General features: G+C 33.7%; 1 pseudogene; it reads left to right on the top strand.

Annotated features, from left to right (window-relative positions):
* The first annotated feature begins 15,574 nt into the window (after nucleotides 1-15,574).
* Nucleotides 15,575-17,031, top strand: LOC143262578 (uridine 5'-monophosphate synthase pseudogene; annotated as a pseudogene).
* The last annotated feature ends 725 nt before the right edge of the window (nucleotides 17,032-17,756 follow it).

Here is a 17,756-nt window from a genome sequence, read left to right on the forward strand (position 1 = left end):
TAGCTAATTGATACTTTAATTCCGGAATGCTGGGAATTGAATTTATGGACAGTCGGTTGGAAAAACTTGTTGCTCCATGTAATTTTTCTAATATCTTTATCCGATGAACTGTCTTCTTCGATTTCGGATTTGCTGCATCTCATTCTTCGAAATCTTTTACTGTTTTTAAGTCTCTTCCTTGCCAAATTTAAATTTATTTCGTCATTTTAAGGGTTAGATAAAATCTGTTCACAAATAATTAACCTAAATAAGCTTAGAAAATTTTAAAACAACAAGGCATACTTACGTATCCGTTATTCGGAGAAAAATAAGGTGAATTATCTTTTTCCAGTAAACACTGACTTTCGAATCGAACAAATTGAATCAAACAAATTACTACAGGCTGATACTTGAAATATTTGGGTTGCTAAGCAATCAGTTTTTTCTTAAATAACTATTTATATTATTTATTTACAATTTAGATATTTCGCGCGTTGTACCTCAGTGACATCTTACGGAGAGCCACTATAATCGCCCGTAGTATCATAGCGGCACCGCATGGAGAGCCACTATAATCGCCCGTAGTATCATAGCGGCACCGCATGGAGAGCCACTATAGTCGCCCGTCGTACCACAGTGGCAGCATATGGAGTGCCACTATAGTCGCCCGTAGTAGCGAAAGGGTTAAAGAGGTATAACACCACTATTTTGGACCATTTTATGGTTTTCCGGCATAATAAATCAGAAATTGATCAGCTCGATCTACTCCCTTCATATATTTATTGTAATCCAAAATGGATGCGGGTTTTATAATCGTACTATTAGTTTCTCTGCATTTTTTGCTGTGTCAACTAAACATGCATTGTGTATGGTAGAAATTGTTCTTATTATTTTCGTCTTCGATGCCTTCCATACATGCACGAGTACTTCTCCTCTCCGTTAGTGTTTGGTTTCAAATACATTTAGTTTGCAATTTTTCAATTTTGCCGGTAATCCTCTATTCTGACGCAGCGTTCCACAGACGCGAATTTTCTTCGTAAGCATATATACCTTCTTCGTAAGCAATAGATTTATCACTGTATCCTTTATATTTTGAAACGCAAAATATATCCTGTAACGGAATCGCACAGCATCTGGACAAGTATACCGTACTTCGTAATTTTTGATGGGTTATAAACTTTAAAACTTAATCGGCCACGCCACGGTATCATTCCTTCATCGATTGTAATATTCTGACCAAGATTGAAGTTTTCTTGAAGCTTTTGTGTGAAATAATTATACCTTGTACTTTGAACAGTCGGTCGGCATTATCAGGTATGTTACTATTATCCGAGAAATGTAAAAACGATAATATCTGACGAAATCTATTGCGGGACATCGTTTTACCAAATATTGGTGTTTCCAATAGTGGATTTGTCGACCAATAATCGTCAATCCTTGGTTTTTTAACGATTCCCATGAGAATAATCAGTCCAAACCATTTTTTTAGTTCGACTGCCGTAGCATTGAAACATTTTGCACCTTTTTTATCGGGCTTCCTCCTGGTGGAATTTTGATCATAGTACCTGTTCGTTTCGGTACTAATAAATTCAAACAAGTCGTTCACTATAAATAGTTCCACGACATTCTCGATATTGTTTGCATCTCTGAGAAGTACGTTAGGACCGGAAGATCCTTCGAAAACATTATTGTTTCTTAATGAATCAAAATCTGACCACTCTCTACTGTTATCTTCGTCTAATTCTCCTGTATCACTTGGTAACGGTAGTGTTCGCCGAATTCTCCGTCTATACAGGGTGTTCCACAATTATTTTAACAGCCGAAAATGAGGGGTAGCTGAGGTCATTTGAAGTAACTTTTTCCTTTGCGAAAATGCAATCCGCGGCATTGTTTACGAGTTATTAACGATGATCACTGACCAATGAGAGGTGAAGGCGAGAATTATAACATGGTCGATCGATCGAGTGAAACAGTGATAATATTAAGAAAAACGCCATTTATCCTTATTTAAGAATGTTCGAAGAATATTTACTAATTTTTCGAATCCGTAATAATAAGTAATTTAATCGTAACGATCGTTTTAATTTTCTGGTGTGCATGACACCTCGTGTGTAACATGAAATTTTTAAGCATGGTGTACAGTGAAGGTTAACAAAGTACGTAAATGATATTTTAATTTAAATAATTAATAATCGTGTTAAAGGACGTAAGGGATATATTTGTTAGAAAAATATGAAGAATATTATCAATAAGAAACTCACCCATTTAGTTGTGAATCCACTTTATGCACGGAAATGTGTGCAGGAGGATAGTGCATTGACCTCGTACAATGTATGATGAACTGCACAGCTCATCTGTATCCGACGGCGACGAAAAAAAGGATGTCTCCGGACAGGCAATTCCAACGTTTACTTTCACTGCATTATCGCTAAACACTGATCACTTATCAATAATATTTACGGACGAACTTACCTGGGTTAATATGTATGCCACTAAAAAGAGTCGATTGTTTTATGCGACGCGTTCGAAGTTCTTATCATCAAGAACACAGTAACATTACAATACTAATGTACCTGGAATTACTAGAGGGTCCTCGTAGCCAGTGTGGTGCAATAAAGTACGCGTCCCAGAAAAAGGTCTTTGTATGCATTGTATGTACTTGGTAAATTTCAACAGTTCGAGCTTTTGATAAAATGTAAAGTATGTTAATTAATCTTACCATTTCGTTATTGTTTCAATAAATCTGCAGCTTCAGGACTTAATTAATTCGAAATATATAATTTGTTTCTTTAGGATTTTTGAGTAACGTTTTTTTGTAGAACTATATGCGTATAAACATTTATAGTATTTTGAACGATGACACTGGATTATATGGCCTTAATTGTTTTATTAGTAGCTAAATCGGTCGGTTTCACGAACACCGAATCTCTCCTTGTATATATATATTTAGTCTTTCTAATGCTACTAAACTGTCGGACATTATATCTATTATTTCATTGGTGCTTGGTAAATTTCCCTCGGCAGCAACAGCACTGCTTGTACCGGACTCAATACCGAACAATAATTTACTCGGTGAAAATCCGGTTGATTTTTGCACCGTGGTATTTAGTATGAGCATTATCTTAGCCACTTTGCTCGGCCATTCTTTTTTGTTCTTTTGTAACTCAACAGTAAGGAGATTCGTATTCTCCAGCAGCAATATAATTAATCTCGACATTATGTCTTTTAATAAATTGCTCCAATGGTTTGTACGTTTATACCACGATCAAGAACTACGAGGCGGGGTACGCCAAATAATGTGAGCCTCTCTCTAAATATTTGTAACATTTCATTTCCGGACAAGGACTTTAACGGAATCAACTGGTCGTATTTTGTGAACGCATCTATTATGCTCAAAACACGCAAGTAACCGTCTTTTGCTGGTTCAAAGGGTCTAATATAGCCACAATGAATCGTGTCGAAAGGTATTGCTCGCTTTGGAATTGAATGTAATAGTCCTTGTTTGGCACTTGTCTGGCGTTTACAGACTATACAAGTGATACAATGATCAATATATTTACGGATAAATTTGTTCATTTTTGGAAACCAATATTTCTGAGTTATTTTGTTATAGGTTTTGTCAAAACCGACATGACAGTTTTTGTCATGATACAGACGGAGTAATTCCAAACAATTACCCTTCGGCATGAAACTTCTACAAATGATGCGACCTGTGTCTCTTTTTATCTTTCGGCACAGGATCTCGTCCCTTACCTCATAATTATCTCATAATTATCGCAAGAATTCCTGCACAAGTAATCTGCATACTCAATCTGTGCGCCGCACGAACAGCAAATTCTGGGATGAATTTGCAAAAATAACTAGCCAACCCCATAAATTGTCGAACTTGCTTTACATTAGATGGTGCCGGTAATAGTGTCCTTATCTTTTTCTTTCCAGGTCTAATTCCCTCTGAAGATATTTTTCTGTCCAGATATTCAATACAGGTCTCAAAAAATTTACATTTTTCAACATTAACCCCTTAACGCACAGTTTTTTTCAAAAAACCGGCCAAAAAAATCAATTTTTTTAATGTAAAAAAACACAATTTAGAACATTGTCTTGGCAAAAAAATTAAAATAATACGAGATCCCATGTAAATGATAAATATCAATAAAACGATTTTTTTTCTTTGCTTTCACATTGTTATTTTCAATTCTCGATTATATTCGAGTGTGAAAAATTATAGCAGTGTGGCGGCGACAAACCGGCGCCACGTCTCCGCCATGTGTTTAGTTTTAAGACGAAAGAATGTTTGGACGAATGAACCGGGCTGCGTGCTGTGCGATAGCGTCGAGCGAATGTCTAGACGATTGGTTTAAGTGTCGCGTAGATTGAATGCGTCTAGTCAGTTTAGAGTGAAAGCGAACCGTGAGAATGAGAAAGAACGATCTGGATGGGATGCATCAGTGAGCGAATGAGACAGTTCGGTAAGAACCTTCGTTGGGAGCAGTACGCGGGCATCGCGAGTTTGTACCAACGTCAGTGTAAATAAAATTAGTCCGATTGTAACCGGGTTCGATATTCTCCTTCCGTCGCCGATCCCACCTTCTCAGCAGCATAAAATACAACACCGCTCGAATTACCTCGAGTGTGCACAGTTTGGCCTGTTTAGCGCGCTCGAATTAACTCGAGCGTACAAGTTAAGGGAAAATCCGGCTCTATTGAGTGCGTCAAGTACTTTATCTAAATGTACCAATCCCTCTTTTCTCGTCCACGATGGAAACGGATATAATATCGTCTAAATGCACGAGAGCTATATCGTTCTTCAGATTTCCGAGGGTGGTATTAATCGCTCGCTGGAAAACAGCTGGGGCAGATAGGTACTTATAATGCCCGTTGGGTGTAACGAACGCAGTCTTCTGCATAGAATCGGACGAGATCGGTATCTGATGAAAACCGACCGCCATATCTAGTGTAGTAAAATACTTCGCGCTTCCTAATCGATCCAGCTGATTCTCAATGAACGGTATTGGATATCGGTCTCTGGCAGTAATTCGGTTTTAAAGCACAAAAATCTACACAGAATCGATCGTCTCCGTTTTTCTTTTTAACTAAAATAGCAGGGCTCGGAAACGACGAAACGCTCTCGCGGATGATACCGTTCGCTGGTAAATCGCTAACGATTTCTCGCACTTTTCCACGTTCAATGACGGATAATCGATAAGAATGATGATAAATTACCTTGTCGTCGGTCAATGTTATTTTCAATTCACCCATACTCACTGTTCTTATAGCGTTTCCCGTAGTCATCAGGCTCGCATATTTTTGTAGCAGCGAGTCTAAAGCATCACGTGCCTCCTCGTTGTCCACCTTTAGTGTATAACATCTTCTATGATTCGTCCTTTCATCCCCTGCTTGTATTGAGTCGACAGTCGGGCATTGCAGTTTCATGGTTCCGTCGCTGTCCGACAGTATCTGTAGATCAGAATATGCCAACACATTCTTGCAGATGATGATGTCGTACAGCGTTGTATCGTCTGGTACAACAAATAACACTAACTCAACGTTTATCTCTCTAATGAAAATGTTCGAGCCCTAAAGGCCGTAGATGTATTCGTTCGACGTCTGATAGAATTTATTAATTTAATTAAATAAAATTTATATATATTGAGAGAGAGAGAGAGAATAAATTTATTAACTTTTTATTAACTTATTAATGTTCTAGTAATTTATTCTAGTAATTTTAGTAATTTAGTATTCATATACAGGTCGTGAAGAGTAATAGTGTTGTGTACAATTTGGAAATGTGCGGGAATGTTCTTTTCTAGATCGTATCAGATTATTGAACAAACATTGCGAGTGGTAGCAAATATGCAGTAATTCGAAAGAGGCATCCGATCTTCGACTTATTCAATTCATAGGATTTCCGCAGCACAGCTATAGCCACTCGCAATTTTTGTTGGAGAATACGAAAAAAACGTTCTTCGTGTTAGAAATACTCGACAAGGTATGAAATAATTTTTTTTTTTCACAGAATGATGAAAGCACAATTGACAAATAAATTAAGAGAATGAAACATGGAACATGACGAATGTAATGCCGCTACAACCGTCACCGTTGCCACCCTCGTTGCTACCATCCCCGGTTTAGTCGGTGACAACGCATTCCCGAGTGCCGCTGCGATCGTATACAATATATTATATACAATATAATGCTGGCAAAATGGCTGTAACTGGCCGCCAGCATAATGTAGATACGATTGTAGTCGCCTATGCGACTGGAATGAGGGCCACTGCAACCGACCGCGTCGGCGCCCCTGCGGGTATAGTGCAAAGAAACATTAAAAAAAGAAATATACGAACAATAATAAGTAATAAATGTTTTCTGCGTATAATGTGAAACTGCCCTGTTGTGAGCAACTCCTTTAAAAATAATAGAAGATATGGGTTGCCACGGAAGAGTGTTACCAACGGACAATCGAAGAGCCGAAATCGGACCGTCGAACGAGCAACATTTCAAATTGAAAGATCTGAAATATAATCGTATTGAGTTGTATTATAGTTTATATTCTTTATTGTACATAAAATGCCGCGACGCGAGAGAAACGGAATGATTCGCAACAATATGTTTAATAAACATTAAAAATTTATAAAACAAAAAAATAAAATAAAAATTAGAAAGCACACATAAGCACAAGTGAAATCCACAGTGATTGGTTTCAAAAATTTAATTTAAAGACAACCACCCATATTTATGATGACGTAAATCAATTTATTTAAAAAAAATCCTAAAAATTATTTTATGAACAAACAGTATGTGAAATTATTTTTTCTATTTGAAATCACATTTGCGTACGCGAAAGTTGTATATGAAGGAATAAAGTATAGCAATAAATGTTTTATCTTCTAGAAATAAGTACGTTGCATATCAAGAAAATAATTCTTTTACAAATGAAGGAAATGAAAATATAATAATGAACTTATCTGAAAGGCAAACTTTAAAAGATTAAAGAATGCTGTAAGACTTTTATCAAAAAATAGCGAATTCTTTATTCATATTTTTTATGAAGAAAATGAGTTTTTCGAAAAATTTGCAAAGGAACTAGTTAATTTCTTTAAAAATGTTCTAAAAGAAGAAAACGAAACTATTATTGATAGTATTTAGCTATGATAACTTGATATACAATACTTTAATGAATTTAGATAAAAATATTCGACTTGTCAATAATCAAATATATATAATTTTGAAAACAATATTAAGCAATACAGTCGGAATAAAAATATACATGTGCGATTCCGAATCTTATTTCAAAATATGTATTACAGAATTCGATAAATTTGAATCATTTATTTGAAAAAATAAAATTAGTTCAAAAATAAGAAAATGTTTTTAAGGAAATACTATTTAACAGAGAACAAAATTTTTCTCCGAGGCACCGTTAACGAGTTATTCACGAAAAACAGTGACCAACAAGAATCGAGTACGGCCGACGCGAGGCGACCGAGCCAATAAGCGGAACTGGGCTTCGTGCGCTGGTTGGCTGGGCCGCCTCGCGTCGACAGTACTCGATTCTTATTGGTCACTGTTTTTCGTGAATAACTCGTTAACGGTGCCTTGGAGAAAATTTTTGTAAAGGAAAAAGTTGCTTCAAATGACTAGGATCATGCTTTCAGTCAACTGTACTTTTTTCCGTCTTCAATTACAGAATATAGCGATTATATTTTTCAATTATGTCGAAATAGTAGTACCGCCATAGACAATTTACTACATTTATGTAAAAACGAAAATGCCATCTATGCTTATCGTTACAAGCTTCATCTGTTTTATCAAGGCAAAATCCCTTATTGTATGTTCTATTTATTTAGGTCAAGCTTTTATTCAGACGAAAATTTCAAAATGTTTATAGCCAAATACATTCATCTGTGTGAAACTGAGCATAATTTGGTCAGAAAGGTTTTGGCCCTTTTAAATTTAGATAAAATTATAAATGATTATTTAAAAGCGGTTCATAAATATGTGATTGAAAATGTTCAAAAAAACACTTTATCGGTTGAAAAGTATATTGATATAATAATTAGTATAATTAACTAGTAATTAATTTGTAATGAATTAATTAGTCATTAATTAGTAACTAACTAACTAAATAACGACAATTTGTATCTATTTTCTTCGATTATTGAAAAACCACTTCATATTGCCTTATTGAATGAATATGTGTGTGAAGATTTTTTTAAGTATGAATATGGAATTGATTTGCATGAATTTATAAAGTGAGAATATAATGTATGATGGATTATATGTATAAAAGACAAAGTATTTTAGGAATGTACTTAAAACTATTAAATATTCTCTGATTTTTTAAATCTTAAAGCCTAGTTGATAAAAATATTCTTTTTTTTTAAATAGTTTACATTTTTATGATAAATTATTGTTATATCCATTAATTAAACCAGAGGTTAGCAACCTTTTTAAGGTTAAGAGGAATTAATTTAAATTTTTGAGAAATATTTTTTTAAAGAGCCAGATAAAAGTGCACAGTTAGCATGTATTAATAATGATTATAAACATTAAGCTACCGTGCAGTAAAAAAAATATTTTGTGTAGTAATGATATCTAGAACTTGATTTACCAAAAAAAAACAGAAACATTTTTAAATATTTTATCCTTCACAGTCTTAATATTCTTCTCAAAAATTCATAGTTATGCTAAATCAAGCTATATATATAACAAAGGATTTAATAATGGATTATAAAATTGCTGTTATTTTCTTTTTAAATAATTACGAACAAACTAACGAAAGACATGTTAGTTTACTAAAATTTTTACAAAAAAGCACTTTCAGAATAATTGTAAGATAACCAAAATCATCTACTTACAGATAGGAAAATGTATATTTATCCCTTTTTAATTTTCCCCTTTTGTAAATCTAAATATAATATAAATTTAAAAATCATTCCTTCGACCCCTTTTTTATTCCCCCTTTTTGTAAAACTAACTATATATAGATTTTTGACCCTTCTTGAAAATTGTTTAGAAAATAAAATAGAATATGATGAATCAGTCTTAATGGAGCGAGCACTAAGTACAATGGAAAAACCAAGAGATATTATCTGTAACGCTATAAAAAATTATGATGACAACAAATTATTTTCATTTTCGATGTATGAATCTCAGAGAGATTTAATTACGAAAAAAAGATATAATCATAAGAATTATAATCCAATTGATTTTTTAAAATTTCTTCTGTAAAATTTAAGTTTGTTTTAAATAAATAGATTTTTTATTTTTTTATTTTTTCATAAAATGTATCGCTTGAAAGTAAAGTTTATTTATGATACAAATGTTTGGCGTATTATATTAAAATTTCTTGATTGCATGGTTTTCTGTGACATTACGCCATTTTGGCAGTAAAAACTGTAATCAGTTAAGTCGTGTTATAAGTGTTCTACCGGGTGTTTTATGCTCGACTTAGTGGCCCATGAAGATTTTTAAGTTATTAAAGTGTTCCACATAAAAAAAAGTTTGAGAAATGCTGGACTAAATAAAAAACGTAGTTCTGTGTAATTGCACTTATTTCACATTTTAATAACGGTGTTTAGTTAAGAGTTAAGTACAATAAAGAGTTATTACCAACATGAAAAATAATAAAATGTAGAAAATAGTACAGTATCGCAGTAAATTTAGCAGACGTGCATTTCAAAGATGTACATTTCACGTCAAAGTAGCGCAACAGGATAAAGCAGGTAAGCTTATTATGATATTTCTTAAAAATAAATTCATACATATGTAGTATCGTAATTTAGTGGGTACGTTTAGGACGATGAGACCGTAAGCTTAGGAGACCGTAGTTTTAAGACTTTGTATTTATGGTAGGCAATAGAAGAGAAACGTTGGCGAAGGCCGGGTCAGATGAAAAAAATCCTTGGCGACGGAGAGCCGGCGGATGCGATTGTCACGTTTTTGGAAAAGGCAGGCATTGTGTCGAAGGAACGTGTTTGGAGTAGACAGAGTGTGTTCGAGAGTCGTCGAGTGAGGAGCGTTGCGAGTTGTAGAATTAAGTGAAGTAGTTGTAATCCTAGTTGTGGATACGGTACGCGATATTTCCTGTTTTCATCACGTTTAGTTCTTTCCTAATCAATACATATTCTATATTGTTTAAATATTGAACAATATTTCTACAATATCAATTACATCAATTGAATGATAAATTATTATCATTTCCAATATGTATATATTATTTTTAACACAAACCTATCATGTATAAATTATATATTACATTTATTGGGCTTGTTATTGCAACTTCAAAAGAAAACGACAACTTTAAAAAAGAAATACGTGTTTGCGTCGATTATGGTAAAATATTTTCCATAAAAATGGTTATATAAAACATAAAATGCTTAAAGAAATTTTAAATTTGAAGTAAATAAAGTTAAAACAGAAGATTTCCATAAAAAATTAATTTGAAGGTTTAAAAAAAATATTAATGCCAGCCTCATTTTATATCTAAGTATTTAAAGTTTATTGTTGAATAAAATCTTTTTATCTTCTAGCTTTCATTTGATAACGGTTATAAAAATAATGAAAAATGTAATTCAATGACTATGAAGGCCAATATGAAACAGGGATGCGCAAATATTTTTATTTCAGGGCAAAATTAGATTAAAAAAATATTTGTGACGGCCAGATTAGAGTTATTTTGCCTTGTGAAAACGATTTTTGAATTAAATATTGACTTTAATGATTGTTGTTAGGCCTAATTAGACCAACGAACTCTATTTTGCCCAAATTTAAGTCCAATATTAGCCCTTTAAAACTTCTGGCTGCCTAATATTTGCCATCCCTAATTTAAAAATTAAATTCTGATATATTTTTTTATAGAATTTTTAAAGTAAAGAATTGTATTATTAAGAAATATGGTCTGAATACTCATAATTTTTTAGCACAGACTTCTTCTAGTTGCTCAAATGAATCAAATAAATATTAATACTGACGGACCTTACCTCTGAACGATTCTTGTTCAGGAGGTAGGTCGTGAATAAAGAATGTGTAGGTATAGAAGAAAAGTTGTGTTTAGAAGAGAAAACCATATTTATTAAAAGTAACTACTATTTATAGTTTTTAATGCTGATTTAAAACGTAGTGTTTTAAATCAGAATGATTGTCTTAGATCTCGTTAGAGATCTGTTGTGCCTGATACGTTTAATATTAATCCATCTGAGCTGTCTGTTTACTAATAGTTGAATTCTGTTTGTGTTAAAATCTACCGCCTTCACTATCCAGGGGCCTGTCCAAGTTTTCTCAGTTTTGGATATTACTAATGTCTTAAACCAAATCAATTCGCCCACCGTGAATTTATACTCCTTTTGATTTGTATTTCTTTGTTTAAGACTTGCTTTATTCGTAGCTTCAAGTTTCTTAAAAATTTCATCGTTTGAGAATTTTATTGTCCGTTGTAATGGATCAAATTGGCTACGTGTGTATTTCATCCCATATGGAGAGAATCCTAATATTCGATGATTAGTAAGTTGTAATGAATTATTTATTTTAGAGAGTGCATGTTTCAAACTTACTTGTAACTCAATTCGTAGTATGTTAGTAATGGTTTGATTTATGCGTTCCGAAATGCTATTTTCAGTAGGGTTGTATGCTGAAGATTGTCTGTGCTTAATGTTATGTGAAGTAAGGAAGCGTTTAAAAGTCTTTTGAAATGTATTGTCGTCCTTGATCTGTTAGTAAAGATCTGGATTTTCCGTGACGTTGTATCCAAGTTTTTAGGTGTTTCTGGACTTCTTTACTCGTAATTATCTTCAATCTATAAACTTCTGACCATCGCGAAAAAAGGTCCGTAAAGGTTATAAGAAAAACCTTAGACTGAGACTGTAAAGAATAAATATACGGTCCATAGATGTCTGAGAAAACATGTTTGAAGGGTTCCTTGGGTGACAGCCAACCAATTAACTTACCGTAGTTGGCCTTTTGATTCTTTCCTTCTTGGCAAGGTATGTAGCTTGTAATGTATAAAGCTACGTGTCTTCGTATCGAGGAAATAAAAATATAATTTTTAATTATGTAGTATAGCTTACGTTCTCCTGGATGTCCTAGGTAGGTATGTACCTGGTGTAGCAGTGTATTAATATAATCCTTAGAAATCACAATTCTCTCTTTATTATCACAAGCAAGATTATATCCGTTTTGTGTATGGCGTATGGTTAATCTTCCATTTCTTATGTTATCCTTAGTTGTACCACTAGCTCTCTGAGCTTGATGTATTTCCCTTTCTGACTGTTGAGTATTTTAATATTTTAAATAAATATCCTTAGTCTATAATTATAACAACACTGACAAAACGCAATGGTTTCTTATAGCACTTAATACCAAGGTTTTTGAAAGTCCGTCAGCGACACTATTTTGGAATCCTTTTATATGAATAATTTCCACATTATATTGATAGTAATAGTTTCCACCTCTGGACTCTGTTGTTTGTGCTGAGTGTGTCAAAGGTCATGTTTTTGTGGCTCTTTTTTTATTATAGACCGTTATAAGAAATATAGGCCGTTATAAAAAATTTGTAAAAAAATGGGCAAAATTTAAAAAAGTGGAAAACAGCAAAAATAACACAAAAAGACTAAATTGTTGAAATAATGAAATTAAAAAAAATGAACAAATCATTCTCAAATTGTGTTATACACATTTACTTTTATAGAAAAATTGGCTTAATTCCATCATAGACCGTTATAAAAATATAGAATAAAATGGTTTAATCATTATAATTTTGACATTTAAAAAAAACAAGCAAGTTATTAAAGCACCCTTGTCTCTTATACTTTCTTTTAAAAACAAATTCGTATAAAATACCCACTGAGCTTCCCTGAGGCGATCTCTATTTTACTTTCTTCTGAAAAAGAAAGATTCATCAATCTCTACAAGTTTACTATTTCCATTTTCATCGATGCTCTCTATAGTATTAGTGCTTTCAACCAATCCATTTTGGATTGCTTGTCTTAAATCTAAGCACCATGAAGAAATCGTTTTATTACTGAGCTCTAGTTCTTCGGCAATAAAACGCTGTAAAGCGTCGTTACACCAGAGTTTTAAGAATTGGATATAAATATATATATATATATCGACTCTAAGCTCATTAAAAACGGAAAGATGTCTAACGGACACTTCCACTCTACAAAGAAAGCTACAAGTCCATATATACTTATCTACGATTCTTTTTTTGAAAACTAGATGCATTAGGCTTGCACATGCTTTACAATGCATCTCATTTTTCAATAATCCGATGCTTGCACAAAATTTAATCATCTCTAGTTTACCTTGATGTTTAAGATTAGCAAAAAAGATGTTGCTAAGTTTCAATTCTTTAATCATTTCGTCAGTGTAAAGATTTTCAATTATCCTTGTTATTTTTGTCTTTCTTTTACATTTTTGTAAGGGGATGCTACACATTTTTTATAACGACCTGTAATGTAAAAGTGCCATTTTTATTGTCGATGTATATTCTAATCTTTGATAACAAAATAATGTTTCGAAAGTGGGATAGACCTTTATATAATATATAATGACCACTAGGACTAATGACCACAGAACTTAAGGATTTACTATTGGACGTCGTTTTTGTTTTAGCACCGCATCAGTTGCAAAATCTGATGCATCAGTATATATGTCGAATGGTATTTTGAAATCTGGCTGGTGGAATAATGTTCGTTCTTTGATTGTTTTTATAATCGAGATGATAGTATCGCGGTCTTGTGAGGTCCATGTAAAGGTTGCTTTCTTCCCTAATTTATTGTGTATGGGGACTAAAAGATTACGGAGATTTAGGATAAAGGGTCGGTACCAATTGATGATTCGATATCCGTCATCGCTCGCTGGAAAATTCTTGGAGCATTAGTTAACCCAAATGGCATCCTGGTGTTCTCAAATTGTCCAAAAGGCAAGACAAATGCTATCTTGTAGATGTCTGATTCTTTTATTGGCATCTGGAGGTAACCCATGTTAAGATCTATTTGTGAAAATTTTGTTGCTCCCTTCAGGTTTTGCAATTGTCTTTCGACCGATGGAAAAGGAAAAAGATCCTTGATCCTATACTTGTTTAATTTCCTGTAGTCAATAACTAGGCGAATTGTACCATTTTTTTTTTTAAATATTGGAAAAGCTGGGCTTGCAAAAGTAGATCTTTTTCTGACAATGTTAAGTGTAAATAATCTGTTGATCTCGTTTAGAACGTCTTTTTCCGTTTTTATAGGAAGATTATATGATTCGGATGCATTTGGTTGAAGGTTTATTTCGCATTGCTCAGTTTTAATGATTCCTATAAGTGGATTCGAACTTTTAAAATTTGAAATCAGTTGTTCTAGCGTCTCTACTTGTTCTTTATCGTGGATTGTGCATAGGTCAACCTTGTCTGAAAGTTATGTATCTAGATTATGAAGTGCGTTTTGGAATACTTCCCTCTTAAACTCAAAAACTAACTTGTTCAATATAATCTGTTCATGTTTAAAGTCTATTACAGTGTTATTCTTAGATAGAAAATCGTTACCTAAGATACTTTCCTGGGATAGATTAGAAAATACAAGGAAGCGCTGCTTAACACAACCATCTAGCTGTCCATTAAATGATGTTTCTTCCTCAACAAAAGTGCATATGACTGATGTTTGGCCGTTAGCACTTTGTACTTGTTTTTCCCTTTCGAGTGGTTTTGTTTCTAAATGCTTTGTTTTTACGAACTTTTCTGAAATGAATGAATCTTTAGAGCCTGTGTCAATGATGAAGCTAGTTTTATATTTCCCTATGGTTCCAGTTGTAGTAGTTGTATTTTATCCATCGAAGTGACGACTTCAAGAACAAAATTAAGTTTTGTTTTAAATTTCTCTTTCTTTTTAGCTCTGCAGCTCTCTGTGTTATGCGTCCTGGTTTTATGGAAACTGTACCATAAGTTCTAGTCTTGCTTATTGTGGCTTCTGTTTCCTCTTGATGGTGAAATATGTTGGTTGGTTCTCCGTGTTCTATTATCTTCAAATTCGGGTTGAAGGTCTCGGGACTCATCTTCTTAAACCTGCAATAGTATTTTCTCCGTTGATTGAATTTTTTCCAGTGTATCGTCAAACTCATAGATGCCATATTCATCCATGGCTAGTCTCGTTTGGAGTGAAAGGCCTGTCAAAAATGCTTCTTTCATTCTGACTGTCTCTTCTTCTTGTGACCATCCATGGCAAGCTGAGATTTCAGCAATAGCCGCTTTAGTCGCATTCAAATATTCGTCAATTAGCCAAAACTTATCTTGTGATAATGTTTGTAATTTCTTTTGTAGGGACGACAATTTTGACTTTGGATATTTCTTTCTTAGGATTGCTATTTCGATAATAATAATAATAATAATTATTATTATTATTATTCAGTCATCTTTAACGTTAAAATTGTTATTAATCTGTACGTATTGCATAATTTATTCTTATCCTAAAATGAACTGTACACTTGAATGAAATATAATACGAAATAAAAATAACTATGTGCAACAGGTTAAATATCGCTCTGTGCATAATGCTTTCAGGGACCACGCGTGTTTTATTTTCAATAGACAGAAATCATGTGCGAAAAATCGAGTACCATGGACGTAGAATTGAAGAAGTTAGCCATTTCACTTTTTGAGATCGACGCGATCAAATTTGGAGAATTTGTGACCAAAGTTGGTTTGAAAAGTCCAGTGTATTTTGACTTGAGAGTAATAATCTCTCTGCCAAAAGTTATGGTATGAGTAATTTAAAAATTCTATTAAACATACTCTGTCATTTGTATAATTTTTAAATTGTTTACATTCTTTGATATTTCGAAGGCTCAACTGGCGAAGGCACTGTGGAGACTGTCAGAGGACCGTGAAAACGTATCTCAGATCTGTGGTGTACCTTACACTGCTTTACCATTAGCTACTTTGATATCTGTCGATTTTAATATCCCCATGTTAATCAAAAGAAAAGAGAAAAAGGCATATGGCACAAAGAAAATGATAGAAGGCCATTTTAAATTAGGAGATAATTGTGTGATCATTGAAGATGTAGTCACTAGCGGTAGCAGTATCCTAGAGACTGATCAAACTTTAAGAAAAGAGGGTTTGAAGGTAACAGATGCTCCTGTAGTGATTGACAGAGAACAGGGTGGCAAAAAGAATATTGTAGCTAATGGTATAAACATGTGGAGTTTGTACTCGGTCACCAGTCTCTTGGCTTACCTTGTGGAAGCCGACAAGATTACACCAACGATAAGAAAAGATGTACTCAACTACTTGTCGCTATGTCAAGCTTCTGTTATCGTTAATCAAGGTAAATAACACTTAACACTGCATCATTTTCTGCTTCATAGAATATTAAATAGCTTCTTTTAAAGTTCCAGAATGCAGACTTGACCAAAGCAGACTCTATTTTACAATTAGCAAATTTGGTAGGACCACACATTGTGGTACTAAAAACGCACGTAGATATAGTAGAAGACTTCAGCTGTGATTTTATAAAGCGTTTGCAAGATTTGGCTAAGAAGCACGATTTTCTTTTAATGGAGGACCGGAAGTTCGCGGATATCGGCACACACAACACAGTGTCTTTGCAATACCAAAAGGGTATTTACAAAATTGCGGAATGGGCAGATATTGTTACTGTGCATGCGATAGCAGGAAAGAGCATAGTATATGGATTAAAAGATGCGTTAGGAAATGTTAACGAACCGCGTGGTATTTTTCTATTGGCGCAGATGTCCTCTAAAGACGCGATAACAAATGACGAGAACGTTCGGCACGCAGTGTCGATCGCACAAAATTCGAACATAGTCGCTGGCATCGTTTGTCAGTCGAATATATTCACGAATCCAGGTCTCGTTCAGCTGACCCCTGGAGTGAAGCTCGGCCAAAGTTCCGACAATTTCGATCAACAGTACAATACTCCAGAATCTGTTCTAAAATCTGGAGCAGATTTAGCTGTTGTTGGTAGAGGTATCACCGAGGCAAAAGACAAGTTAGCTGCCGCGTTGGAATATAAGAAGGAACTTTGGACTGCTTACAAAAAACGATTGAAATAAAAAGTATTTTCCAATTATAAACTACCACCATACATGCAGCCTAATGTACATCAACGTAAAACAACGTAAATCATCAATGCGAAACAAAGAAAAACAAAGCGAAACAACGTAAAACAATGTAAATCATCATTGGGAAACAAAGAAAATCAACGTAATACAACGTAAAGCAATGTAATACTATATAAAACAACGTAAAAACAATGTATGAAAAGGTAAAACAACATAATACTGTTTTAAAGAACAACGTCAGACAACGTAAAACAACGTAAAGCAAGGCAAAACAACGTAAAGCACCCTAAGAACAAAGTAAGACAAAGTAATACAACGTAAATCATCAATGCGACACAAAGGAAAACAACGTAACGCAACGTAAAGCAATGTAAAACAATATAAAACAATAAAAAAACAATCTAGAACAACGTAAATCAATGTAATTCTGTTATAAACAACCACGTGAAACAAAGTAAGACGACGTTATGCAACGTAAAACAGTGTGAATCTTCTATGCGAAACAAAGAAAAACAACGTAACACGACGTAAAGCAATATAAAACAATATGAAACAACGTAAAAACAATGTAAAACAACGTAAACCAACGTAATACTGGGTTAAACAACAACTTGAGACAAAGTAAAACAACGTAAAGTAAGGTAAAACAACGTAAACCAACGTAAAAACAAAGTAAAACAACGTAAACCAACGTAAAAACAAAGTAAAACAACGTA

The sequence above is a fragment of the Megalopta genalis genome, unplaced genomic scaffold (assembly GCF_051020955.1).
Source record: "Megalopta genalis isolate 19385.01 unplaced genomic scaffold, iyMegGena1_principal scaffold0153, whole genome shotgun sequence".
Classification (NCBI taxonomy): domain Eukaryota; kingdom Metazoa; phylum Arthropoda; class Insecta; order Hymenoptera; family Halictidae; genus Megalopta; species Megalopta genalis.